The sequence below is a fragment of the Schistocerca serialis genome, chromosome 2, assembly GCF_023864345.2.
Source record: "Schistocerca serialis cubense isolate TAMUIC-IGC-003099 chromosome 2, iqSchSeri2.2, whole genome shotgun sequence".
Taxonomy (NCBI): Eukaryota; Metazoa; Arthropoda; class Insecta; order Orthoptera; family Acrididae; genus Schistocerca; species Schistocerca serialis.
The window spans coordinates 560,450,400-560,478,132 of NC_064639.1; positions in this window are offsets into that span (position 1 = coordinate 560,450,400).

Below are 27,733 nucleotides of genomic sequence, written 5' to 3' on the forward strand. Positions count from 1 at the left end.
AAACGCTAGTCATTGGCATATCACAGCTTCTTCTTCCTGTCGGTTAAATTTCGCGTCTGTAGCAAGTCATCTTCGTGGTGTAGCAATTTTAATGGTCAGTAGTGTAATTAGATTGTTAAGGGATGCCAAGATTTTATATTCAGATTAGGATACAGATGAGTGCACAGGTTATAACATACCTCTAATTACGTCATTCTGATAAACAGATTATTGAGTTTGCATGTTTTATTAGGCTGGTAAATCGTCCAGTCGGCTGAGCCTCGTGTGCAGGCTGCCGTCTGACGACGCAACCAGAATTTTGCAGAATCTAAGCAAACTTCTGGCAGATGGTCCTCACAAAATAGCCCAGGGTTTTGTAGAATAATAGAATCTTTGTAACTGCAGGGGAACTGTGCATTTCTGTACGATCTGTTTTCTTCATCCAAACTGCCCCCTGTAGAGCTTGTTTGTCGCAGGCCGACACTACTCATAAACGAACAGACTGCGGGTGGCTGACTCGCGAGACAAGATTGAAAGATCAATGAGGGTGTTAAAATTGTGGAATGTTCGGCTAGAGTTTTTTCTAGAAGTGCTGCCGTGTCTCTCCGTCACCAGGACTTGGCAGTTGTCTCATCTCGTATCGTCGGCTGATACTCGTATCCGAGTTTTCATTTCTCTCCTGAGATTTCCTTTGTCACGGTTCAGGCGTGGAAGTGTCGTTGATGGCTTAGCAATCCAATCCTAGCGTGGAACAGGCGGCCACAGACATTACAGCTGATGGAAGGTGGAGGACGTGGCTGAGCCTGGAGGAGTTTACGTCTCTGGCGTTTGTCATTCTCCATTCTTCGACGTTCCAGCTCAAAGTTTTGAAGAGCATTTGAGGTAACTGAGCGCCAGCGACTTCGGTCTTCTGCTATTGTGGACCAGTTACTCGGATCGATGTTCAAGTTTTTCAGATTTTTCTTGTACTGATCCTTATAACGTTTGAGAGGGGCACCTCGTGGCCTTTTACCTGTGCTCACTTCGCTGTACAGCATTTGGCGTGGAAGTCTGTCATTTTTCATCCGCTGGACATGTCCGACCCATCTGAGTTGATGCCCAATGATAAGAGCTTCCATGCTATGCATTTTTGCTTTCTCTAGAACAGCCGTGTTGGATATGAAGTCATCCCATTTCAGGTTCATGATATATCTTAGCTTCTGTTGGTTGAAGCGTTCTAGTTTCTTCAGATCGCAGCGATATAACGTCCAGGTTTCGCAACCATATAGCAGGGTGGAAATGACTACAGCTTTGTACACCATCAGTTTGGTGTACAGTGTTAGGTCTTTATTCAGGAAGACACGCTTTGTAAGACGACCAAATGCTACATGTGCAGCACGTAATCTATTCTCCACATCTTTTCCAGAAAAGCAGTTGGATGACAGTATGCTTCCCAGGTTGAGGAAATGGTCCACTTGTTCCAAGAGTGTATCATAGATGGATATGCTGAAGTCAGGAACGGAGGAGCCAGGAGTTGGCTGCGCCATCACCTTTGTCTTTGGAATATTGATGGAGAGACCAAATCGTTCGTACGCCCTGCTGAAGGAATCAACTGACAGCTGCAACTCTGCAGGTGAATGAGCTGGAGAGGCATTGTCATCAGCATACTGCAGCTCTGTCACACGAGTGGTACTGGTGAACCTTTTTGAATGGAGTCTGGACTGGTTGAATAATCCTCCATCAAACCTGTACTTTAGTTCTATTCCTGCATTGTTTACGGTTGTCTCGTAAAGCATAGCTGCCAGATACAATGCAAATAATGTAGGTGCAAGAACGCATCCTTGTTTAAGCTCACTTGTTATTGGGAATTCACCAGTCATTTCATTCTGGCAGAGGACCTGTCCAGTCATATCAACGTGGAGAGCTTCAATCAGGTCAACAAAATGTTCAGGGCAGCCGAAGCGTTTTAAGACCATCCACATGGCTTCTCTGGGAACTGTATCAAAGGCTTTTTCTAGATCGTAGAAAACAAGTAGTAAAGGCTTTTGCTGTTCTCTGCACTTCTCCTGTAGTTGTCGTGCACAGAAGATCATGTCAATTGTCCATCTTGAAGGTCGAAACCCGTATTGAGACTCAGGTAGTATCATGCAGAGCGGAAATCAGGGCGCTTTCTATCCTTTGTTCTGAGCTGCTACATTTTTAGAGAGTGTGAGTCTGTACCAAAGTGTCAATATTTTGTTTAAATTAGCAAAATTCAAAGACTGGCTAGCAGGTAAATAAGCTTTTCGGAGGAGAGCTCTTCCACCTGCGCTGTTCGGTATGACTGGGTCGCACATTTTCATAAAAAAGAAAGTCAGGACCGAATGCACCCCTGAAGAAAGGCACATGGGGAAGCAGTAGAGTGTCACAGTAATGATAACCTGTGAGTGTAACGTGTTCAAAACTCTGGAGGTCAGTACGTAACACATGCCACCACACATTGTAACATCTGAATCACCTAAACTATCATGTTAGACAACGGTGTACGTCCTCTCTTATTGTGGCATGTTATCATTTTCTAACATGAACGTTTTAGTGGTCGGGGTGCTGCAGTGTAGACAGGCGTAATGTTGCATGCGCATACGGAAATACAAATCTGAACACAGGATACTCACCGGTCAACATTACTGTGAGAATACGAAAGACTATATGAGTTGAATCAATAGCAAATGAGGAGGTACAGAACTGAATTGGAAGAAAAAGAAATTTAGGACACAACGTCGGTTGATATGACGCATTCAAAATTTTTCGTAACGTGCAGTGAGAAAATGTATATTGGTCAAATTGGGCGTAGTTTTACAACACGGTTCAAAGAACATATCTCGCACACAGCACGTAATAAATCAGTCTTTGGACAACATCTGAATTGTAATTATCATTCAGATGGAGATATCATGAATAATCTCAAAATTCTGTATACATACTATTCCGAAAGGTTTGATCCTAAACACTCTGGAAGAATTATAAATCTTTTTGCATTTCAAAAATAATTCAACTCCGTTAAACGAACAAGTGGATTTTCGAGGAAAATCTTCCTTCAAATTATTTGAAGACGGCACTGAAATAGAGTACTGCTTTTCTGTTTTACCTTAAGGGGGGGTAGGACGCCAAACGGGCCGGCTTCGAGCAGGAAAGGCACCACAGGACATTTTAATTTGCTCTGTCTATACTTTTACAAATAAATTCATAAAACTTTGTTAACATGACCAGGAACGATTCAGAATTCACACTCATAGCAGTGGAAGTTCGAAAACATAAGAAAATGATTTTTGTTACATGTGAAATTTCATCATTTTTTTTCACTTACTAATGTCAGTATTTGTTGCTATAGGTACACTTTTCTTCATAAGTAAGAGGGATTCTTCGATGAATTTTGCACAGCATACAAACCATACTTAAAGGTGTATGAAACTCTAGAATTTTTCAAATCCATTAAAAACTGTTTTAAAAATTGAGGTGATTAACTACAAAATTTGTGTTTTTTCTAAACATGAAGTTTAAAATACAACGGCTCATTCGTTTTTTCATAAATTAAATAAATTCTAGAGTTTCATACACCTGTAAGTTTGGTATGTATGCTGTGAAAAACTCATCGAAGAATCTCTCTAACTTATGAAGAAAAGTGTACCTATAGCAACAAATGCAGCCATTAGTAAGTGAAAAAATGATGAAATTTCGCGCGTAAAAAAAATTTATTTTGTTATGTTTTCGAACTTCCACTGCAATGAGTGTGAATCCTGAATCCTTCCTGGTCATGCTAACAAAGTTTTATGAACTTATTTGTAAAAGTATAGACACTGGAAATTAAAATGTCGTGTGATGCCTCTCCTGCTCCAAGTCGGCCCGTTTCACGTCCTACCCCCCTTAATTCCAGCGGTATTTTCATTTTGGAAAATAAATTCTCGTAACAGATAGATGCACACAATTGTGTTGTCTATTTATTAACAAAATATTGACATGAGTGACTACTCTAGAATTTTCCCAGTTTCATTCACTGACCATACGCTCTTTTATCACCAGGTTTTAAACGCTGACGTAATTTCTCGACAAATAACGGTTTATGGGCTTCCAAGCACATTGTTTTGTGGAGTAGTAGTTCTGAATTAAACAATATGACCAGCATTCCAAAAATAATTATAAGATCAAACAATATTTTATAATAAGGTTTTATATATTGACGTAATTTAACCACAAATAACTGTTTATAGGCTTCCAAGTACTGTTGTTCTTTTGTAAAACAGGTCTGTATTACGAATGTGACTAGCTTTTTGCTGGAAACTTATAGCAAAAATTGTACTGGCGCACCTTCAGAAAACACTATCCTGATTATCTTAGACAGCCGCGATCGACCTCAGACGTTATGGTAACACATGTCCTCCGTGACTTACGTCTTTGATACTTGCTGGTCACCTTACTACGATGTCTCCATGCCAACAGAATCAGTAGATAATAAGTTCAGGCCCGAAGACAGGACCAGTGTTCTACTAAATTCCGTGTCATTCATAACACAGTATAATTACTGTACATTTGTTTATTCTTTATACACTTTCTACTGATTAAATAGCCGACGCTATGGATATATTATACTGGTGAAATAAATTATTTCCACCAGATGGTACAGCAAGACATAACAGAAATAATTTTTAAATGCTTTTATTACAGATGCTCACTATTTTTAACAGTCTGTTTTATCATATAGTCACTACTTTATTTTATAATTATTCACTTTTAGACGAACTAAATCTTCAAATGATAAGTATTTTATGTAAACCGTTCCTCATTGGCTGACGCTGACTCACACAGCACGAACACGCCCTCGCCAGACCTAAATAACGCAATGCTGCCAAGCGAACAGCAGCAATTTCAGCGACTGAGGTCTACTGATTGTTCTGAACATCATCATCTGTAGCTGATGGGTAACATCTCTTCGGTTTTAGTAAGTATAAATTACCTCATTTTAAGTCACTGACTTTTTATGTAACTTGCATAAGAGTAGTTTGAAACCCATCTTCGGACTGGAGACCACAACACCCCATATCAAACACGTTCATTTAATGTCTCATAAGCATTAAATGACAATCCGCGGGAGTCTCCGAATTCTATATGATCTACTTAATAACATCTTTATATATAACCTTACGTTGGACCTGGTTTTCACACATGCAAGTCCCTTTTTTATACTATTTACCTAATAAATAAAAAATATATGATGAATAGTATAAAAATGATATGAGTGAAAATAATACTGACCATGAACTAATAAACTACTAGTGGCAGTACTTCTGCTACTGCTGCTGCTGATGCCACTATTAAGAATAATACTAATACTAATACTACTAATAATAATAGTAATGACAACAATGAGAGTGGCAGATGTAAAATGAATTTACAGGTATATACAATAGATGTTTTCTGATACAACTAACTTCGGGTAAATTTAAGGCAATTGCACCTGCTACAAATATTGGGATATGAGGAAGATCTGGCTGGAATGCGAACAGGGACGATGGTAGTCATTATAGTTATAGTAGGTTATTTCAGAGTCGGGTTCCTCCTACTGAGAAGCACTTCGAGAAAATGCCTGAACGATGGAGTGGGACAAAAAGGATTTTGCCCTGATGGGAACAGCTGTTTCTGCTATGTTGTTCAGACAAGAGCTCTAAGTTTGAGGAGAGGTAAGAGAGAATACAGTAGAGAGGATAGAGTATGTGGAAATCTCAGCGCTTGTTTGCGCGCAGCTGGAAAAGCGATATACAACTGTGAAATATGGTCAAGGAGTAGAACATCGTGGATCGCTCATTTTAATAACAGGAATTATAAGTGTCTGTGCAAGGTTCTTTCTCAGGCCCAGAGGGAGGAGCTTTTCATACTTTTGTAGAGCATTGAAAGATACTGATGCTTCCTTGCACAATTCAGTTACATGCTCAGTCCAATTTAGATTTTCATCTGTTATTATTCCTAGACTCTTTGATGAAGGAGAGAAGTTGATATCTGTCCCAGATAGATGGAAAGGATTCTCGATATTTTGGGCTAATGAGCCAAAAATGACCGCTTGAGTTTTGGATGGGTTGAGCTATAACTCTATACACTCTACATCTGATAGTGCACACATGTCAATACTGAGATTCTCGATAATGGTGGAAATTGGCCTTCAGTGTTATTTCAAACTAGACAAATGATTATTACATTCAAATGAGTCTTTGTAATTTTGACGCAGAGTTGGTTGACGATAAAAGTATGATGACAGAAGCTATCATAATATGAAGCCATCATAGTAAAAAGATCTGCCTCGCGTGAAGATGGACCGAGCTTTTCACTTTCAAGAGTTATCAGCAAAGTGAAGGGAGCAACAGGTGGAAGATAGGCAGATTTAGATGACAACACGTATGTTCGTCTCAGTACTAGCCCAAACTGAAGTGGAGCAATATGTTTTCTGAGTGATAATAAGGGTTGTAGCCTATCCCCGATGTTATTCAGTCTGTATATTGAGCAAGCAGTAAAGGAAACAAAAGAAAAATTCGGAATAGGATTTAAAATCCATGGAGAAGAAATTAAAACTTTGAGGTTCGCCGATGACATTGTAATTCTGTCAGAGACAGTAAAGGACCTGGAACAGCAGCTGAATGGAATTGACAGTGTCTTAAAAGGAGGATATAAGATGAACATGAACAAAAGCAAAACGAGGATAAGGGAATGTAGTCGAATTATGTCGGGTGATGCTGAGGGAATTAGATTAGGAAATGAGACACTTAAAGTAGTAAAGGAGATTTGGTATTTGGGGAACAAAATATCTGACGATGGTCGAAGTAGAGAGGATAAAAATGTAGACAGGCAATGGCAAGGAAAGCGTTTATGAAGAAGAGAAATTTGTTAACGTCGAGAAAAAGATTTAAGTGTTAGGAGGTCGTTTCTGAAAGTATTTGTATGGAGTGTAGCCATGTATGGAAGTGAAACGTGGACGATAAATAGTTTAGACAAAAAGAGAATAGAAGCTTTCGAAATGTGGTGCTGCAGAAGAATGCTGAAGGTTAGATGGGTAGATCACATAACTAATGAGGAGGCATTGAAAAGAATTGGGGAGATGAGAAATTTGTGGCACAATTTGACAAGAAGAAGGGATCGCTTGGTAGAACATATTCTGAGGCATGAAAGGATCACCAATTTAGTATTGGAGAGCAGCGCGGAGGGTTAAAATCTTAGAGGGAGACCAACAGGTGAATACACTAAACAGATTCAGAAGGATGTAGGCTGCAGTAGGTACTGGGAGATGAAGAAACTTGCGCAGGATACAGTAGCCTGGAGATCTGCATCAAACCAGCCTCTAGACTGAAGACCACAAAAACACAACAGTGATAATAGGCAAACAATATGAATGATAATGTTTTTTCTGAAACCATAGAAATTATTTCATACGCCATATGATGCAGTACCCTTATAACCCTGGACAAAACATATCAATATGTTTGTATTTATATTCAAGAGAGCAGTCAGAACTGAGTATATTCACTTAAACTATAAGCTACAGTCGTGATACCCCCACATTTTTTAAGTCGGTACCTTATGCACTGCTGCTTAAAACGTAAGGACGAAAGTAACTATCGCAAGAAGTGTCACTGCTAAGTAATATAGCTCGATGAAACTTGGACTGTACATATGAGTAACTGCTGCACCATAGTACAGAGGGTAAGTGAAAGAAATACAGAATGCGAAGAACAAAAATCTTTATTCAAAGACAATTACCACACTGAATTCATATCAATTTATGACGATCCCCTAGATAATAAAAAAAGCAGGGCAATTTCGTAATAGATTGTTCGACCACCATGGACAGCAGTACATGCTCTGCAACGTGCTCCCACAAAGTTGGTAAGGAGTTCTTGTGGTAGACCGTTCCATTCCTACGCCAGTGCGGTTGACAAATGTTTGATGGTCGTTCGTCCATGTGAAGTTGCGATACGCCTCAACGCGTCCCATATGAGCTCGATGGGATTTACGCATGTCGGGGAACTGACAACAGTACATTCGTCTAAAATCCTCTCGTTCAAATAACTCCCCCATCTGCGCTGTTCGATGAGGTCGCGCGCAGTCTTCCATAAAAATTAAGCCAGAGTCGAGTGCACCCCTGGAAAGGCGCACATTTGGTGGCAGTACAGTGTCGCAGTAACGTTGACCTGCGAGTGTACCGTTTGGAATCATCTGGAGGTCAGTATTGTCATGATACAATATGACTCCCCACACCGCAACACTTGGACCACCAAAACGATCACCTCTTGTGCTACTGCATTTTGTCTACCAGAAATTATACTGTCAATTGTTCATACAATAACTATGTGCACTGACTCTGAATTTACTCACCTATTTTGCTGTATAGATTGTTAAAACTTCATGTCTACATGATAAATGTAAGAGTAGACTAATTTAGTTCGCTATTTTTTATACTTCTGACGTTTAGAATAACCTTGTTAGAGTCGTCTTTCGTGTGTTACCATGGTGAGGTACCGTAGCCATTCTGCTGCACTCTTCTAAAAATTTCTATGAAAATCTTGTAGTGTAGTACAATGTTGATTATTTACTGATCTGTGTGAAATCTCAGAAATTTCAGTTTCATAATCTATTTACCTAGTAGTAAGCGTCATTCTTGTGTCCATCGTGGGGCCAGGCAAAGTAATTTTTATTGTGCTATTGTGCTATTATTTTATTTTTCATGTACCGCATTCTGAGAGAGGAAAAGAAAAAAAAAACTGCTGTAATCATCAAGAACCGGACCATTGATGAGAAATTTGGTGGCCGACAACGAAAGAAAAAGTTTTAATAATTCTTGGCTCTCGAAATTACGACGCTGTACGACACATCCGTACAACAAGCAAGGGACATCAACGCTCTTTGCCTGCTTTACATGTTTGACGACTTTAAGCCGTTGCTTAATAACTCACGTTTTGGCATTTTTCAGTAAATTTTCTTAATTCCTATTATAAAGTTAATACTCATTGTTGTGTTGTCAAACATGTCCTCCTTTTCACTGTGCCAATATGGCATCTTATTCATTCTAATGTTCCTTTTCGTTCCCTTCAGGCACGCATCTTGTCTTTTATGCTAAACATTGTTACAGTTACGCGTAGTATTAAGTCATCGCCACTTGGTCATTATGCTATTCACTTTCATTGGAGTTTCTAATATAAACATTAAAAAATGTTTTTTTCAGCACTCCAAACACAGATAGCACCGACTAAACAAAAACACAAGCGAATGTCGAACGCTGGAATATTGCCGACTCAGTAATGGCGCACACGGATTCAGAAACGGACGTTTCCGAAACTGGAGCAACAAATGTTACCAATCTTTTTAAGTCAGACGAGGTGCAACTCAAAATGTGTCATGAAACTGCCCAAACTGAGCAACCGATTGTATCATTCGACGACTTGGACCAGAGACTGACATCTATGTTGTTTGTTATTACAAGACAAAACGTCGACTTGGTCGCAAGTACGTCAAGAAATATGGGTGAAAAATTTAACGACCAAAGAACTGATTTAGATGCAAAATAACAGAACTTATCCAAAAATATACGTGAGAAGTTTGGTACTGTGGTGATAAATCTGAACGATTAGTTAGCTGCGAATCTCAGCCAGATCAAAACCGAAATAACGAGTCTCACAGATGCTTATGCGAACAGCACACGGACGTTGACTTGGACGCACATGGGAAATTCCACGTCACGAGACACAGTACCATCAGCTCTCAGGATGAGAGGTTTAACGTGATACTGCGCTCTCAGCGTTCTCTAGAGGCAGTTATTGACTTTATTTGGCTGGTGCATCTTTAGGTGCCTGCTTGGTGCGGGAAGCATACGAAGTTTAAAGTGAAAATGTATCCAACTGAAGTAGCTGTGATGGTCTTATTGGCTATGCGGAAGATGAGCGAAAAAGACCCTGCGAAGTTTGTGGACAAGTCAGTCGATTCTGAAGCGCGATAATGCAAGAGGAACGATGTATATGCTGCACAATGGGCTGAGGTATATGCAAGCAATAGTTGTTCAACAACAAAAATTTGGCAGACATTCAAGATGGTGTGTTGGATACAGTTGAAATGGAGCGTCAGCCTTCAGTTTTTGCATAAATAATTACATTTTTTTTAAGTTTTATAGACTTACTGCCCTAAAGTAACTTACTTTCTCACTTATATTTCAAGATCCAGAGTCTTTGCGGAACTTGACCAGAACGGATAAGGACTCTTTTCAAAGTTACGGAGTGTAATTAACTGGCAGTGGCATTTTCCACAAAGATACGAACATGAGAGAATCAATAAAACCTAAAGATAGATAAGTATCATTGACATAATTGTTCGTTGGTAGCTAAAATATCCTACGTATAATGTTGTTATGCTTATATTTATTTTTTTGTAGACGGCAGTCACTTTAAAATTTGTAGTGACTGGTGAAACGTTCCAGTGTTTTATGCAAAGAGAATTGCGCCAAATATATCGTCAAAAATCATGCAAGAAACACTACAGGCAGTTCTTAATAATTTGGAAAACAACTGCATAAAAGTAATGTGCATATTTACCTAACAATTGGCTCCGGTACTCTTATTATCCAGTTTTGGGTGCAACAGGAAGAGTAACGTATTAGTATATAGTGCTGACCGATTTTGGCGGTAATCATGACTATGTATTTATTTATTGTAATAATCTCTTAATAACAGTCGTCACAATAAAATGAAAGACAGCTCAAATGTACATACACACAGACTGTCTAATTATGTTTTTATGAGGATAGGGCAGTTGGTCATCTGTGGCCTTGCTGAAGGAATCAACGCAGCATTTGCAGGAAATGATTTACGAAAACCTAAATCAGGATTGCTGAACGGAGCAACTCCATACTTCCACATATGATGTCAGTGTCTTACAACTGCACTACAGCATTAGGTTGATCCCTATTTTACAACGTCGTTTTCAATGATACACAGTTTATACGAAGTGACATCTAGTATGAACAGTAATTTATCGCTCCATGGTCTATGAACACCTTAATAATTCATGAACCAAACACATCCTGCTCAGCTACATGTACTGCCGCCATTTTGTTCAGAAAAGTTGCTCCATGCCTGCAAACATTCAACTATGCTCCATCCACCTCTTCATGTCCACCTATAACTATGAGTTGACATTCCATCATGGTTAATGACATGTTGAGCTCAGGAGTGATATATGATTTGACCACTCTAATGTAATAGGGAGTAGCAGTTGGCCCCTTTTTTATTAACTATTACTGTAACTGTTGATGATGTAGTATGCATTGCCCATGAATTATGTTTTAGAGTCTCCTTCAGAATGGTGTATTTTATAAATCTTTTTATCTCCTCGTGTAATTTACCTTATAATTTCGTTCCCTGATGGAAAATATTTTTTTGAGGTTTTTGTTTTTTCTGGAACTCTATCCATGATGTAGTATGCATTGCCCATGAATTATGTTTTAGAGTCTCCTTCAGAATGGTGTATTTTATAAATCTTTTTATCTCCTCGTGTAATTTACCTTATAATTTCGTTCCCTGATGGAAAATATTTTTTTGAGGTTTTTGTTTTTTCTGGAACTCTACCCATTTGTTTACCTTAACTGCTGCTGTTGAACTGACTACTTTTGGAAATGTCTTCTCAAAAATTAGTTTGATCAAGATGCATCTTCATCCCCAGTTCCATTTGCCAGTGCCTGAAAGTAAATATGTATTTGAAATTATGAGAAGATTCTTTTGTACGCCGTCAGTTTTGCCAGTTTTATCAAGCGTGTCTTTTGCTTAATTAGCTGACAGTAACAACCAGATATTCCAAAATCTTTCTACAAATGTTTTGCAGTCTTGCCTGTCTAAGACTAATGCTAAATTGTAGATATCCTAGTTGCAGCGTTTATCTTTTTGCCATGTCAAAAGTGTTCAGAATGTTTAATAAATATTTACTAATTTCAGAATGTTTAGGAAGTATTTCATAATTTGACCACCAACACTTGTGCTAATATTCGTGTGTACATAAATTATATACGTGACTTTATTCAACATCCTGAAGAAAGTGTTTACATTAACAGTGTGTGAGCAGTAAGTACACAGATTAATTAACTTCCTAGGGTTATGTAGCTTGATTAGTTCAGTGGCTGCTAATTCGAAATTTTTATCTGTGCAATTTGTGATCAGAACTTCTCCAGCTTTAAAATCTTTGCTGCGTCTGATGCAAATACCTGTCTCTGTACCCCCTCCCCCCCCCCCCTCTCTCCCGCTCCAACGTAAGGCAGATCTGATCTACAGTGGCAACTTGCACATTTGTATGCTGCTGCTGACAGCGCTACTTGCTGTACTTCAGTATCCAGACCAGTGGTCTGTAATGCATACCACTAAGCTGTGCAAGGACTGTATTTCAACTTGAAACATATGTATTTAAGTTATTTAAAAATCAAATGTTTATGTTACTCATCTGCATTCTAAGATGGGATTTTACAAGAGGTCCACTAATTATGATAAGATACAATACAAATATTTTGTTTCAGATTCCAAACACGGCTAATGAGTGGAAGCGAGTAACCCATTCGTTTAATTCTCCCACTGTACACTGATCAGCCAGCATATAGCGTCACCGACCTACTACCGGTATAAACTTCTCCAGGCTATAGCAGCGTCACATGGTGAGGAAAGACTCCTGGTAAGACACACACACGGTGCTTGGAGTATCTGTGCTGTCCCTGTGTAGAGTGCAAAAGGCGCGATCTATCTGAGGGCAGACTATGTTGGCCCGGAGGCTCGGCATGGGCATTTCGGAAACTACTTGTCTTGTCGGGTGTTGGAGGAGTGCTTTGGGGAGTGTCTTCAACACGTGGCGAAACCAAGGTGAAACCATGTCCAGATGCCGTGGGGTTGGGCGGCAATCCCTCATTATGGATGTCGGACTTCGTAGGCTGGGCAGACTGGTAAAACAGGACAGGCGGCGAACTGTGGCGGAACTAACATTAGACTTTAACGCTGGGCAGAGTACAAGTATGTCTGAACGTACAGTGCACCGGACACTCCTAACGATGGGCCTCCGCAGCTGACGACGCATGCGTGTGCCAACGTTCACATCACGACATCGGCAACTACGACTGAAATGGGCACGTGATCATCGGCATTGGACGATGGCGTAGTGGCAAAGCATTGCATGGTGTGATGAATCCCGACACCTTATTCATCATGCCGATGGGAGGGTGCGAATTCGTGGTCCTCCAGGGGAACAGCTCCTTGTCACCTATACTATGGGACGGATACAAGCTGGCGGTGACTGCATTATGCCCTGGAGAACATTCACGCCGGCATCCTTAGGTCCAGTGGAACTCGTGCAAGGTACCATAACGGCCAAGTAGTAGCGTACACTGGTTGGAGACAATGAACACCCCTTCATGACGATCATGTTTTCCAACGGCAATAGCATTTTTCAACAAGATAATGTGCCATGTCACAAGGTCAGGAGTTTGATGAACTGGCTCGAGGAATTCCAATTGATATGCTGGCCCTCCAGCTCCCCAGATCTGAATCCTATCCAAAAATTATGAGATATGATTGAACGTGGCGCCAGAGCTGATAGCCGCCCCCCCCCCTTCCCCCAGAATTTACGGGAATTAGTTTACTTATGTGTGCAGATGTGGTGCCAACTCTCTCCAGCGACCTACCGAGGCCTCATTGCTTCCATGCCACGATGCGTCGCCACTGTTCCCAAAAGCTGGACATACCGTCTATTAAGTAGCTGGTCAGTGATCAGTGTATGACTTCAAACGAATTCGTGTGCAACTGTGTTGAGATTGTGGGTTTGAAATGTGTAGCATCTACTACGACTGACATTCCTCTAACGATTTATTAACTAAAATCCACACAGTATGTGGGAGTTGTGGTGCAAGTGCACACAAATCTTAGAGCAACACTTTATTTCACTTGTGCACTGACTTACCTTTGAGACTACACACTGCCACAGTAGTGTTCCATGTACACACATATCAAGCAGCTACCTTATTTCACTTGTGCGCATTTAAAACTTTAGTCCCTTTGTTATTGTACTGGTACCAGTAAAAAAATTATACAGCATTTCTAAATATTATTTTAGCATGTAGCACTGTAAATTTTGTCGTGCACCTCACACCAACTGTGGCTTGACACTGCTGTGCCCATAAATGATGATCAAAATGTGACAACATCCACACCATACCACGCAAGTCTTCAGATTGATGAGTTTAACGAGATTTGCTAGGACAAAGGTACGTAATTAATACTGCTGCTGATGGTCATTTTAATAGCACGTAAATACACTCTAATCTTGCAGAAGTATGATAAGGATCCCCATGAGAAGATTTCCATGAAAGAATAAGAAAGCAGAAAATGAAATTCATACATTTATTGACTGACAATGGCCCCATAAACAAGTTTTAGAATTTGCTGTTTAATCATCATCTTTTTATGGCTTCTGATGACTTTCATTTTCGTAGGCAAATATTTTACAAATGTATCTACATCGTCATTAGTATTGGACTGCATCCTTTCAGCTGCAGCGGCACTACCGTTTCGCAGGTAGTAAAGTAGTGTCCTCAGTACTGCAGGACCTGGTAACGCAGACCAAGCGGAACGGAGGCACTGTAGCTGGAAACAATAAATCACTTGGGAAACTCAGACGAGTCTTAATACGGTGCCTTCTACCTCTTCCCGCTACATTTGGTGTTTGTGTTACAAGGTGTCAGAAGTTGCTACTACACAGCAATCAACTGAAGCGCACTTGAATAGTTCACTCCTTCTCTTCCATTTCCTTGGTGTAGCCATCTGTTCTACACTCAAGTGTAGTTGCTGGTGGCGAAACTATCACGTCTGTTTCCTGTGCAAAGTCTACATCATTCTCCTCAGTGAAATGTATTCCACTAATTGTGGAAGGCCCCACAGCACCATTCTCATTTGAGCTTTCATATATCTGAAATATATATATATAAACAATGACTTAAATAAAAGTATCCATCTTTTTGATTCATGGTAGTGCAAACAAAAATTACTTTGTATAAGCATGTGGCGATAAATGCACACCGATAACAATAAGTAGCAGTAGTAGTAGTAATAGTAGTAGTAGTAATAGTAGCAACAGAAAACGCAGAAAAAGGATTTGGATTAATTACATATGTTACCAGAGAACATAAGAAGAGAATAGAAGCTTTCGAAATGTGGTGCTACAGAAGAATGCTGAAGATTAGATGGGTAGATCACATAACCAATGAGGAAGTATTGAATAGGATTGGGGAGAAGTTTGTGGCACAACTTGACCAGAAGAAGGGATCGGTTGGTAGGACATGTTCTGAGGCATCAAGGGACCACCAATTTAGTATTGGAGGGCAGCGTGGAGGGTAAAAATCGTAGAGGGAGACCAAGAGATAAATACACTAAGCAGATTCAGAAGGATGTAGGTTGCAGTAGGTACTGGGAGATGAAGAAGCTTGCACAGGATAGAGTAGCATGGAGAGCTGCATCAAACCAGTCTCAGGACTGAAGACCACAACAACAACAACCAGAGAACATCCAAATCGTATTAAAAAAGATGTGGAGACGGAAAGTCCAAATTAAGATTAGATGAATAAAGTAATATGAAGATTCCTACGGCTGGTGAACATTAATTCAACTAGATAACAACACTATCACTTAATAGGTAGAAAGGAGATCTAAGCAAACTTTCAGAGAAATAGACAGACTGACAGAAGAAGTGTAGATTCACATCTGAAGGTGAAATGTCTTGAGAATGTAATATTCCCATCCTCGCTCGCTACTGTTGAATTAAAATTAGAAAATATTTCAATTAGGTATTACATATGATGCCACTGTGTAAATACACACACTATTGAACCGTCATGCATACTATGCATACCGAAGTCCCGGTACACTATACAAAAAGACATTTATTTCATAAGGCCACATAAAGCCAGCAATTTGAAAATAACGAGAAAAAAAACCGGAAAATATTTCCATGCAAGTAATAGTGGTTTCCAGAATACCAAACATGGGACAAAGTCGGTTTTAAGTAAATGTACAAACCTGGAAGCTGTAACTGTGCCCCATTGATGGTGAGGATGATGAGAATAGTGGTGTTGCGAAGCTATTACGTGGTATAAAACGTTCATCAAAAAACTCGAGCTCCTGGAAGTACCACAAAGCTGAAGTATACCCGAAAAATTATTAAAAACAAATTATGAAACATGCTACACTTCGTTTTCAGGTTACAGTCTACTTTCAAATACCGGTATATATATATGAAGATGGGATCTGTTCTTTCGGACATGTCCGAAAGAACAGATACCATCTTCATATCTATACAATTAAGGCTCACCGGCCATTTGACCACATTCTTCTGTGCGGATGCACAAACAGCGCCCGAACTCTTACGGGAATCGGCAGTAAAGTCGCAAGTAATGAGAAAAATGGGCAGGGGCAGTATAAATATAGTGCGGGACAATAAGTTGCAAATGTGGGTCTCACGGAAGACGTGCCAGTGATAAGCCCAGCAGTCGCACTATCCTGTGTCCTCAGTGGCTCAGATGCAGAGAGCGTCTGCCATGTAAGCAGAAGATCCCGGTTTCGAGTGCCGGTCGGGGTACACATTTACAACTGTTCCCGTTGACTTATATCAACGCCTGTATGCAGCTAAGGGTATTCATTTCATTGTAATTTCATCTAACGAGCTGCATGGTCACCGATGGTATCTGTTCTTTCGGACATGTCTGAAATAAGAGATACCATCTTCACAAATAAGGCTCACCGGCCATTTGACCATATTCTTCTGTGCGGATGCACAAACAGAGCCCGAGCTCTTACGGGAATCTGCAATAAAGCCGCGAGTAATGAGAATAATGTGTATGGGCACTATGAATATAGTGCGGGACAATAAGTTGCAAATGTGGGTGTTACAGGAGGCGTGCCAGAGATAAGTCCATGCAGTCGCACTATCCTCTGATTCCTCAGTGGCTCCTGCCCCGCAATGGGCCTCCCGGCTAATGACGCCAAACGCTGATTTCTCCGCTCAGGGACTGGGTGTTGTGTTGTCCTAATCATCATCATTTCATCCCCATCGACGCGTAAGTCGCCGAAGTGGCGCCAAATCGAAAGACTTGGGCCGGCCGCGGTGGTCTCGCGGTTCTAGGCGCGCAGTCCGGAACCGCACGACTGCTACGGTCGCAGGTTCGAATCCTGCCTCGGGCATGGATGTGTGTGATGTCCTTAGGTTAGTTAGGTTTAACTAGTTCTAAGGTCTAGGGGACTGATGACCTAAGATGTTAAGTCCCATAGTGCTCAGAGCCATTTGAACCATTTCGAAAGACTTGTACCCGGCGAACGGTCTACCCGACGGGAGGCCCTAGTCACAAGACATTTACATTTACAACAAAAAAACTGTTTAAAGTCTGCTTTCGGCCGGTGAGCGGTGAGGACGTCTTGTTTACGTCCCGTCCGCAGAGTCGCGAGCGCACGTAGTTTGTTTACTTCCACGCCGCAGCTAGTACTCGCGTCCGTTGACATTGAGTCGCCATGGCTCATTCGTACAGAAAAAGTACTATTAAGATCAGCTTCCAGCCCGACTACGCACAACTACGAGCCTTTGAAATCGAACGATTCATCCGTGACGAAGTTCAATTGCCAACACAGAACATCATTGGTATCCATCTATCCATAACAAGTAGCGTGGTTTATGTCAAGATGGTCGATGACGATTTATGTCACGCTGTTGTGAACAGAAGAGCGAACACTCTCAAGTTCAAACACTCCGATGGTCACATCGGAGAGGTTACCATTGACCATGCTGGACTAGGATTACGCACACTAAGAGTCTTCGAACTCCCGTTCGAAGTGCCACCGGACGTAGTTACCTCAGCTTTACGCCCTTATGGGACGGTAATTAGCCACGTGGCCAGACAATAGAACACCTTCGAGACGTACCAGGTCCTCAACGGCGTCCGACAAGTCAAAATTGAATTAAAGAAACATGTACCATCCTACTTAGTCATAGGTGGCTGTCGAGCAATACTAGTGTACGACGGACAACCTCGTACTTGTTTTGGTTTCGGCCAGGAGGGTCATGTGCGCTCGGCGTGTATTCAAGGTCGGGTTACGCAAATTCCATTACATGACACAGCACCACCTCCTACGCTCACGGCTCTCCCCCTCAATTACGCAGGGGTGACAAGATCGACCGTCATGACAGACGACAAACCACTCGGAAGACAGGAAACGTTAGAATGCACACCTGCCGCCAGTACTGGATTGACCAACGACATTACGGTGTCCGCAGAGATTGAAGAACACCGCACATCGACTCCACATGAAGATTCGGACGAGAGAATGGAACTCGACGCTAGAGTTGTACCGACCTCTGCTTTTCTCCCTGAGGGGGATGCGATACGGGAACCACAAACTCTTTCGGACACAGAAACCCACGTCCGAAAACAAAAGCCACCGAGAAAACATAAAAAGCGACTGCCTCCAGCGGACGTCTTCTCCAGTTGACGACCGGACGGCCGACGAGACGACGAGGAATATGGATGACACAGGATCGTCCTCACCTCTCACTTTGTCTGATTTTGACAAACCCGATTGCGCTCTCTCGGGCAAACAGATGGAAAGCACAGCGGCCGGCCGTTGGTACACAACCAGAAACAACTGCGGATCCACCCTTAGTCACTCAGCCCACTAGTGTACAACCGCAGCCACCGTTAACTTACGGACCTTGGGCGGATGACATTGAAGACGATTTGACGCCCGCTGTGGTGGATGAGGAGAGGGGTCTCTCCTCCCACGCCTCGGCCCCTCCCGAGTAGCAACAGATGACGGCGTGGACGCGACCTGAAGATTACAGGCCCCAATTACAGGCCACTGACGGCGGCCCCAACCTCAGGAGACGATCTACAGACCTATCGCTTAATGACCATCAACATTAACACCATTCGGACACGTACGAAGTTGTCGCTGCAAGACATGCTCAATGCAGCAGACGTTGACATTGTCTTTCTCCAAGAAGTCTTCGTCGCCGATTTCCCGGGTATATATGGTTATAAGGCTCATGTGTCCCTCGCCTCGCCAACTAACAGTGGAGTCGCAGTTCTCCTCAGAGAGGGCCTCGAGGCGGACGAATTCCGATATTTCCTCGACGCTAGAGGAATAGCCGTAACGGTGCAAGGCGTCCGGTTTATCAATGTGTACGCCCCTTCCGGAACGAATCACCGCCGTGACCGATCGCTCTTCTTCTCAGAAGGAATAGCGCCGCATTCTCAGGGCAGGCACGATGTCCTGATATTAGGGGGCGATTTCAATTGCACCCAACCACCTAAAGATCAGCTGCCACGGCATTGACTGTGTCCCGAACTTGGGACACTCATCGGCGATCTCCAGCTGGTAGATACATGGGAACACGTCCGAGGAAATAGACCGGGATACACCCATTTCACGAGTCACTCGTCTAGTCGCATCGATAGGATTTACGTCTCCCGTTCTCTCGCAGCAACGGTGAGTGCGCGGAGTTGTGGCCAGTAGCCTTTTCTGATCACGAGGCCTATATATGTGCCTTCACCCTTCGTCGCCAACGGGTGTGGCGCAGTCGACATCCCTAGAAATTAAACCTCGCTCATCTCGCTTCTCCGGATTGTCCACGCGCCATCGAAGACACGTGGAGTTTGTGCGTCCGCCGCCTCCCGACGTATCCTACATCGATTAGTTGGAGGTTAAACTGCGCCAAGCCGGCCCTACGGAAAACCTCTATTACGTATGGTCGTGAGACTGCTGCTTGGAGGCGGAAGACCCTCGATTTTTATTTCACCGTTCTTCGCGAATGCTCTTTCTTGCCACCCACACCGGAACGACAGTTAACAGTACAGCGTGCGAAGGCATAGATCGTAGCCCATATGCGCCGACACCTCGAAGGGACGATCGTCCGAGCGCTAGCACAAGACAGACTCGCAACGTAACGACCAACCATGTACCACGTCTTTCGAAAACGTACGCTGCGAGGACGGGCGCTGATACATGCCGAGGACAGCCGTTATCACACCACACAACGCGATATTGGTGTCCCACAGGATTTACTGAATTATTGAACGACATTTACGGAAGACGAAGCTATCGCCGCCATAGGTAAAGGAGCGGCGAGTAAGTCTCCTGGCCCCGACGGGCTCTCTGTGGAGTTTTATAGAACTTTCCAGTGTTTACTGGCCCCCAAGTTGACAGACATCTGTCGGGAGCTTATGTCCCCCGCGGTGCCGCTCCCCGCGACCTTCGTAGAAGGAATAATTATACCGGTTCACAAACGTAAACGCGGGGCTCGAATACGAGATTACCGCGCGCTACCACTAGGCAATTGCGACATAAAAATATTCACCAGACTATTAGCAAACCGTCTACGACCGACCGTACCTTACGTCATCTCACCAGATCAGACTTCCCTAGAGGTATCAATAACATCCACACAGCACTGTGTCGATACTGTGACTTAATAGCCCTAGCCAGGGCACGCCGCATCCCGGGAGCGCTGGCATCACTAGATTTTAGCCAAGCTTTTGATCGAGTGGATCACGCGTACCTAACGTCCGTTATCCAGCACATGCAGTACCCACAGCAATTCACAGACATCGTGATGCGCCTCCTCCGAGGAGCGACTTCCAAAGTGCACGTTGACGGGCGTCTCTCGCAGCCCCTCCAGATTTTCCGCTCCGTGTTCAAGGCTGCCCCTTGTCGACGTTACTATATGCTCTGGCACTGGAACCGCCGTTCCTCTGTGGCCTCCGTCAACGCCTCACCGGTCTCACGTGACGTCACATTCCGCTGTACAGCATATGCAGACGACCTGGTTCTCTTGTTCCGCAATCGCGATGATGTAATCAGCGCACTAGAATGGATTACCATGTACGGTGTGGGTTCCGGCAGCTGTCTCAACGTCACCAAATCGGTCGCCAAGGCCATAGGAGACGGGTTGACCCCAGCGTGTGTCGAACCCCTACAGCTTCGCGCCACTATCAAATGTCTTGGTATAGAGTTTCGCGACGACATCCGGCGCACTGCGGCCCTTAACTACCACCGCTTAGTACAACAAATTCGGGTCCCGATCTTCAACCTTCGTCTGCGGACCCTCGACATTCTTCAAAGGACACACTTTGTCAATGTTTACCTCGCATCGCGCCTTCCACACATAGCCCGTGTTCTTCCAATACCGTTACTGACGGCTCGACGTCTATTAGCGGCATTCGGAGCCTACGTCAGTACCGGCATGCTCTTCAAAGTCAGTTATGAGTCGCTGACCCTTCCCCCAGAATGGGGAGGTCTTGGTCTAGTCCATATCCACGACAGAGCTGTGGCCCTGTATGTCAGCTCAGACATCAAGCTGTGGCGCCACTACCCGGAAAGTTTGACAGGTTTACTGCTGGAGTCCTTAGCTCCGCCATCCCTTATGTCCCCACTGACGACGCAAGACATACCCCCACCCTTCTACTACTTCGGGAACTTTTACATTGAAGACAGCTATGTCCGTATCGCAGTACCACCGACGGGATGTATATCATGTCCTACAGCAGAGGCGCCCACCAAACATCGTGGAGACCAAAAGCCCTCAGGTTAATTGGAAGCTGGTGTAGCGGACGATACACGCGGTTCCACTGGACACAGACGTCCGATCCACATGGTACATCACAATCATTGGTAAACAGATCACCCGATCACGCCTCCACCAGATAAACATGGCGGAATCGCCTCTATGTGTAGACTGCGGGATGTCAGACGCGGACGAACACCGTCTCACATGTGGCGCGGCAGAAGACGTATGGCGCTTGGTGCGACGAATTTTGTCGTATTTTCTACGAGTGACTCGAGAACACATTACACCTCGGTTTCTACTATTTCCGGATCAACAGTATTTCCCGCGCACCAAGACCAACGTAGTTACGTGGATCCGTAGACATGCGGTACACTACTTATTTCACGATTAACAATGTTTTCGACTTTTGGAACTACCTACAAGGACGTCATTGCAAGATCGTACGGAACCCAAAATACGGACAGTATTTTTCAAATTACTTAGGGAGTGCCCTACCCGACCCTCCACGCAGCTGGATCATCAACCGGTAGGAGAAGATACCCATTAAGTGAGCTAACAAGACTAAGTTCGATTCTCGGTGGTATAACATACGACGTAGGTGAAGACGTACCTGGATGATGAAGCGTAAAGAGAGTAGCGACACACCCTTCCGCATCATGTACGCAGCACTTTTTTTTTCGTTTTCCCCATATACATCACCTCGGTGTAGGAACGTCCGAGATATTGTTTTGTTTACTCGGACGATGCGGTGCTAGGTACATTTATTTTTGTTGTGGTATAAAGTAAAACCAGATTAACAATATATTAAAAACAATAAATAAAAATAAATAAATAAATAAATAAAAATTCCCACAAAAGATTTCCCCTTACTATCCCTGATTCCTTGATTTCTTGACGGGCAAGGAGGACACTGTGGCCAGGCTCGGGTTACGACCGCTGATCACTCTGCCCTCCCCGCCCTTCTTAATTATAAAAAAAAGTCGTTAGAGCATTAGGCATTAAAAAAGTAAAAAAAATAGTAATCGAAAAAAAGTGACTCAGATGGATAGAGCGACTGCCCTATAAGCAGGAGATACTGGGTTCGAGTCGCGGTCGGGGCACACATCTTCAACTGTCCCCGTTGACTTATATCAAAGCCTGTATGTACCTAGGGTATTCATTTCATTGTAATTTCATTCAAATACCGGTACGCGCTTTAAAGTATCCAGTAGATGAACGGTGAATACTCACATCGTCAGTTCCTACTTCTCAATAATATTTTTTTTTCCTTCTAATTTGTACTTTGTGCATGTTCCTCATGTCATAAAACTTCGTTTGACAGTCCGTTGGGTTGCTTAACTGAGACCTAACATGCTCCGCTTTAGAAAAGACACGAGAGAGCGCTTGCATACGACAATGTTTGTTATAACAATTTCTGCTTTTTACGTTATACACACAATGTTCTTTCATTGCTTCAATGAAAACCCACATGTTTTTCTTTCAGCTACGCGTTAGCCATGCTGCAATGAAATCTGAATTTTATCGGGAACAATCTGTATGTGACGCAGAGCGCGTTCTTCCTTCTTATTGGTTCTACTTTACGAGGCACGTTCCTGAAACATCGCATAACTTATTTTATGTTTCACGTGACAGAATGGCTTCTCAGCTTCAAACAGCAAGAAGTGACGTCACGAAACTCGTGGAGCGCCACGTCAACATGGGCTAACTCATCCCGTGTGCCGACGGCTTTACTTTGAGATTCCTGATCGAATTAAAAAGTTGTCTGAACACGTGAAAGAATTGAAAGATACTCAGAAAGCTGTTCAGACAAGAGTGTCAGATTTGAGTCAACAGTTTAACGATCTCTTCCCTGAACAAAACAGTAAGATACAGCAACTTCAGAACGTGATATTGACGTACTTACAGACTTACTACGCAGGACGCTCGCATGGTACATTATTGAGACCTCGTTTCTCCCTATTGTCGTCTGTTATTAGCCATAGTAAGGCCAGGAGGTGACCTGCGTTTAGTCATGGAGACATGAAACATAAACAAAATAATCATTGTGCGAAGGCGTCCTGAAGTTCTCGAAGACTTATTTCAAAAGTTTTCTGGGTGAAATTCCTATCACACCCGATCTACGACCATCGTACTATCAGTTCCAGTTGTCACAGGATTCTCGAAAGTATACCGCTTTTGTCTTCGCTAGACGGTATTATCAGTTTAAGGTACTTCCGTTCGGCCTGAATGTTAGTTGTGGTGTGTTTATTACAGCCCCTGACGCTGTGTGACTGTGTGATATTCCTGGCTTTTTATTTTGCCAGAAGCTCGCCTTGATGCAGCTTGATACACGTGAAGTCGCATATGGTACCAGAGTGGAGTGAGGTACAAGCGACAGATGGTACTATATGTACCAGCCCCGTGGGAGAGTCCGCCAATTGTACCGAACTGACTTCTGATTGGTCGGTACGTTTGCGTGCTAGGCGCCAAAACACCTAAATTCTCTTATTAATTATTTATATACTTTTCATTGTATTTAATTCAGCTTTGAGTATACCAATCTCTCATGGTTATCCTATGAGTATGTCGTTTATGTTTATTAAATTTCACTAGTTTTGAGAAATATAAGAGTAACAATATTGCAACCGAAGTACTTCGGACATTTTCGGGTCGCTTTGGCGCGCCTGGGAGACGAAGTACTTCGGCTGCGCTAGTCACTCTGTTTCGGGCGTTCTGGAGGGCCGGACACGTATCTCAGTATCGTGCGTTACTTAGATGTGAATATTTGGCTCAAATGGTTCAAATGGCTCTGAGCACTATGGGACTTAACATCTTAGGTCATCAGTCCCCTAGAACTTAGAACTACTTAAACCTAACTAACCTAAGAACATCCCACACATCCATGTCCGAGGCAGGATTCGAACCTGCGACCGTAGCAGTCCCGCGGTTCCGGAATGTAGCGCCTAGAACCGCACGGCCTCCGCGGCCGGCTGTGAATATTTGAAAGTCACTCTGTTTCAGGTGTTCTTCAGAGCCGGACATGTTGTACTCTATATCGGGCTTAACATAGTTGTGAATATCTAATACTCATCCTGTCTAGTGCGTGCCGGAGAGCTGCACATGTGTATCATATTTCGGAATCTGTATGGAAAAGTTACCATACAATTAAGAAAGCTACATCGAGTGTTGTAAAAGACAGTGTAAATGTGTGAATAATTGAATAATAACCAGACACAATAAGTTAATGAAAAGTGTCGCCTACCATCATTGTCAGTACTACTGATCTTGCCCTCTACAGATACAGAGACTAACGTGGGTAAGTGGCACGCTGCATAAAGCGCAATCACAGGTTCGAGTTGACAGCGTAGCAGCCTCCACCGTAGAAGATCCCACGACCGACGAGCTGTCTTCTGCGCTGGGGACACATGTTTAGAGGACGACATGTTGGTGGAAAGAACGGCCAGAAACTCTTATTCAATCTCTCCAGATCTCTCCAGCTTCCAGATCTGACTTTCAAAGGGACTCATCTATTAATAGCCACACCTTCCTGGAAAGAGCACATACAAATATTAGAGCACGTTTTTCAACAATTCCCCGATTCAGGAGTGGCTGCTAATCTGGAGATGTCGAAGTTGATAAACAACAGGTCAGTTTTTTAGGACATATTATACCTCAGGCAGGTACTGAGCCCAATCCGGATAAAATATAAGCAAGAGCCAAATGTCCCCCACCAGCATCCGAAAAACAGTTGAAGATGTTGCTGGACGTCGTTCTTCAGAAGGTCTGTTTCAAATCAGCTTGTAAACGAACCATATCTACTGACTTCGTTAAATAAAAATGCTCCTTGGGCCTGGTCTCCACAGTGCCAGGAATCTTTTGACAGAATAAATGATGCACTTGTCCACGCCGAGATCTTGCACCATCCTTGCATGGAGAAAGTCTTTTATATCATCTCAGATACGTCGCACACAGGATTTGCTTCACACAGTAGGACCGAACTAGGTGGCGCAGTGGTTCGCACACTGGACTCAAATTCGGGAGGACGACGGTTCAATCCTGCGTCCGGCTATCCTGATTTAGGTTTCCTAAGATTTCCCTAAATCGCTTCAGGCAAGTGCCGGGATGTTCTTTTGACAGGGTACGGCCGCATTCCTACCCAATCCTGCCCTAATTCGATGAGACGGATGACCTGGTTTTTTGTCTCCTCCCTAAAATGAACCCAACCCACTCAGACGACAGAGGCTGATCGCAGTACCGAAGATCACGTTTCACTGGCGGAATTCGACAGGGTGCGTAAGGTCATAGAGGCTCTTGCTCTAGTGTAGTCAATTAAGAAGTTTAATTATATTGTCTGTGGATGACACGTCAAAGTTTTCTGTGATAACAAAGCTTTAAGCATTCTTTTTTTTTTTTTTTTTTTTTTTTTTTAACTTCTGGCTACTCCGCCAGAGATTAATGCTGTAGATGCTGTTTCTCCAAGGATGTGATTTTGAAATCTAGTACATCGAAGAAAGTGAAAACATCATATAACATTGTACAGGTTACCCTGAGGTTTGCCTGGGTTTAGTGAGCTTGTAGAACTGATGGCAGATTACAAAATGTTGTTAATGAAGGATCCTACTCACCAACGTTATTATTTGGAAAATTGTAAGAACATGAAAGCATTAGAGGACTCGGATCCTAAGTGGTCTAAGGTTAATCGTGTTTCGTCGCTTCAACCAAATCAGAAGCTGATCCTGTATTACACTTTCCATGGGAACAATAATGATAATGAGGTATGGTACGTGTGTATACATGATGCTTACAAGGATCACCTGATATGGCATACGCACATGAGCTGGGGACATTGTGGATTTGAAAAATGTAAACGGAAAATTACAACCTACTGCTACCTGTCTAATACCTCATGCTTACAAGGATCACCTGTTATGGCATACGCACATGAGCTGGGGACAGTTTGGATTTGAAAAATGTAAACGGAAAATTACAACCTGCTGCTACCTGTCTAATACCTCATGCTTACAAGGATCACCTGTTATGGCATACGCACATGAGCTGGGGACAGTTTGGATTTGAAAAATGTAAACGGAAAATTACAACCTGCTGCTACCTGTCTAAAACCTCATGCTTACAAGGATCACCTGTTATGGCATACGCACATGAGCTGGGGACAGTTTGGATTTGAAAAATGTAAACGGAAAATTACAACCTGCTGCTACCTGTCTAATACCTCATGCTTACAAGGATCACCTGTTATGGCATACGCACATGAGCTGGGGACAGTTTGGATTTGAAAAATGTAAACGGAAAATTACAACCTGCTGCTACCTGTCTAAAACCTCATGCTTACAAGGATCACCTGTTATGGCATACGCACATGAGCTGGGGACAGTTTGGATTTGAAAAATGTAAACGGAAAATTACAACCTACTGCTACCTGTCTAATACCTCATGCTTACAAGGATCACCTGTTATGGCATACGCACATGAGCTGGGGACAGTTTGGATTTGAAAAATGTAAACGGAAAATTACAACCTGCTGCTACCTGTCTAATACCTCATGCTTACAAGGATCACCTGTTATGGCATACGCACATGAGCTGGGGACAGTTTGGATTTGAAAAATGTAAACGGAAAATTACATCCTGCTGCTACCTGTCTAATACCTCATGCTTACAAGGATCACCTGTTATGGCATACGCACATGAGCTGGGGACAGTTTGGATTTGAAAAATGTAAACGGAAAATTACAACCTACTGCTACCTGTCTAATACCTAATGCTTACAAGGATCACCTGTTATGGCATACGCACATGAGCTGGGGACAGTTTGGATTTGAAAAATGTAAACGGAAAATTACAACCTGCTGCTACCTGTCTAATACCTCATGCTTACAAGGATCACCTGTTATGGCATACGCACATGAGCTGGGGACAGTTTGGATTTGAAAAATGTAAACGGAAAATTACAACCTACTGCTACCTGTCTAATACCTCATGCTTACAAGGATCACCTGTTATGGCATACGCACATGAGCTGGGGACAGTTTGGATTTGAAAAATGTAAACGGAAAATTAGAACCTACTGCTACCTGTCTAATACCTCATGCTTACAAGGATCACCTGTTATGGCATACGCACATGAGCTGGGGACAGTT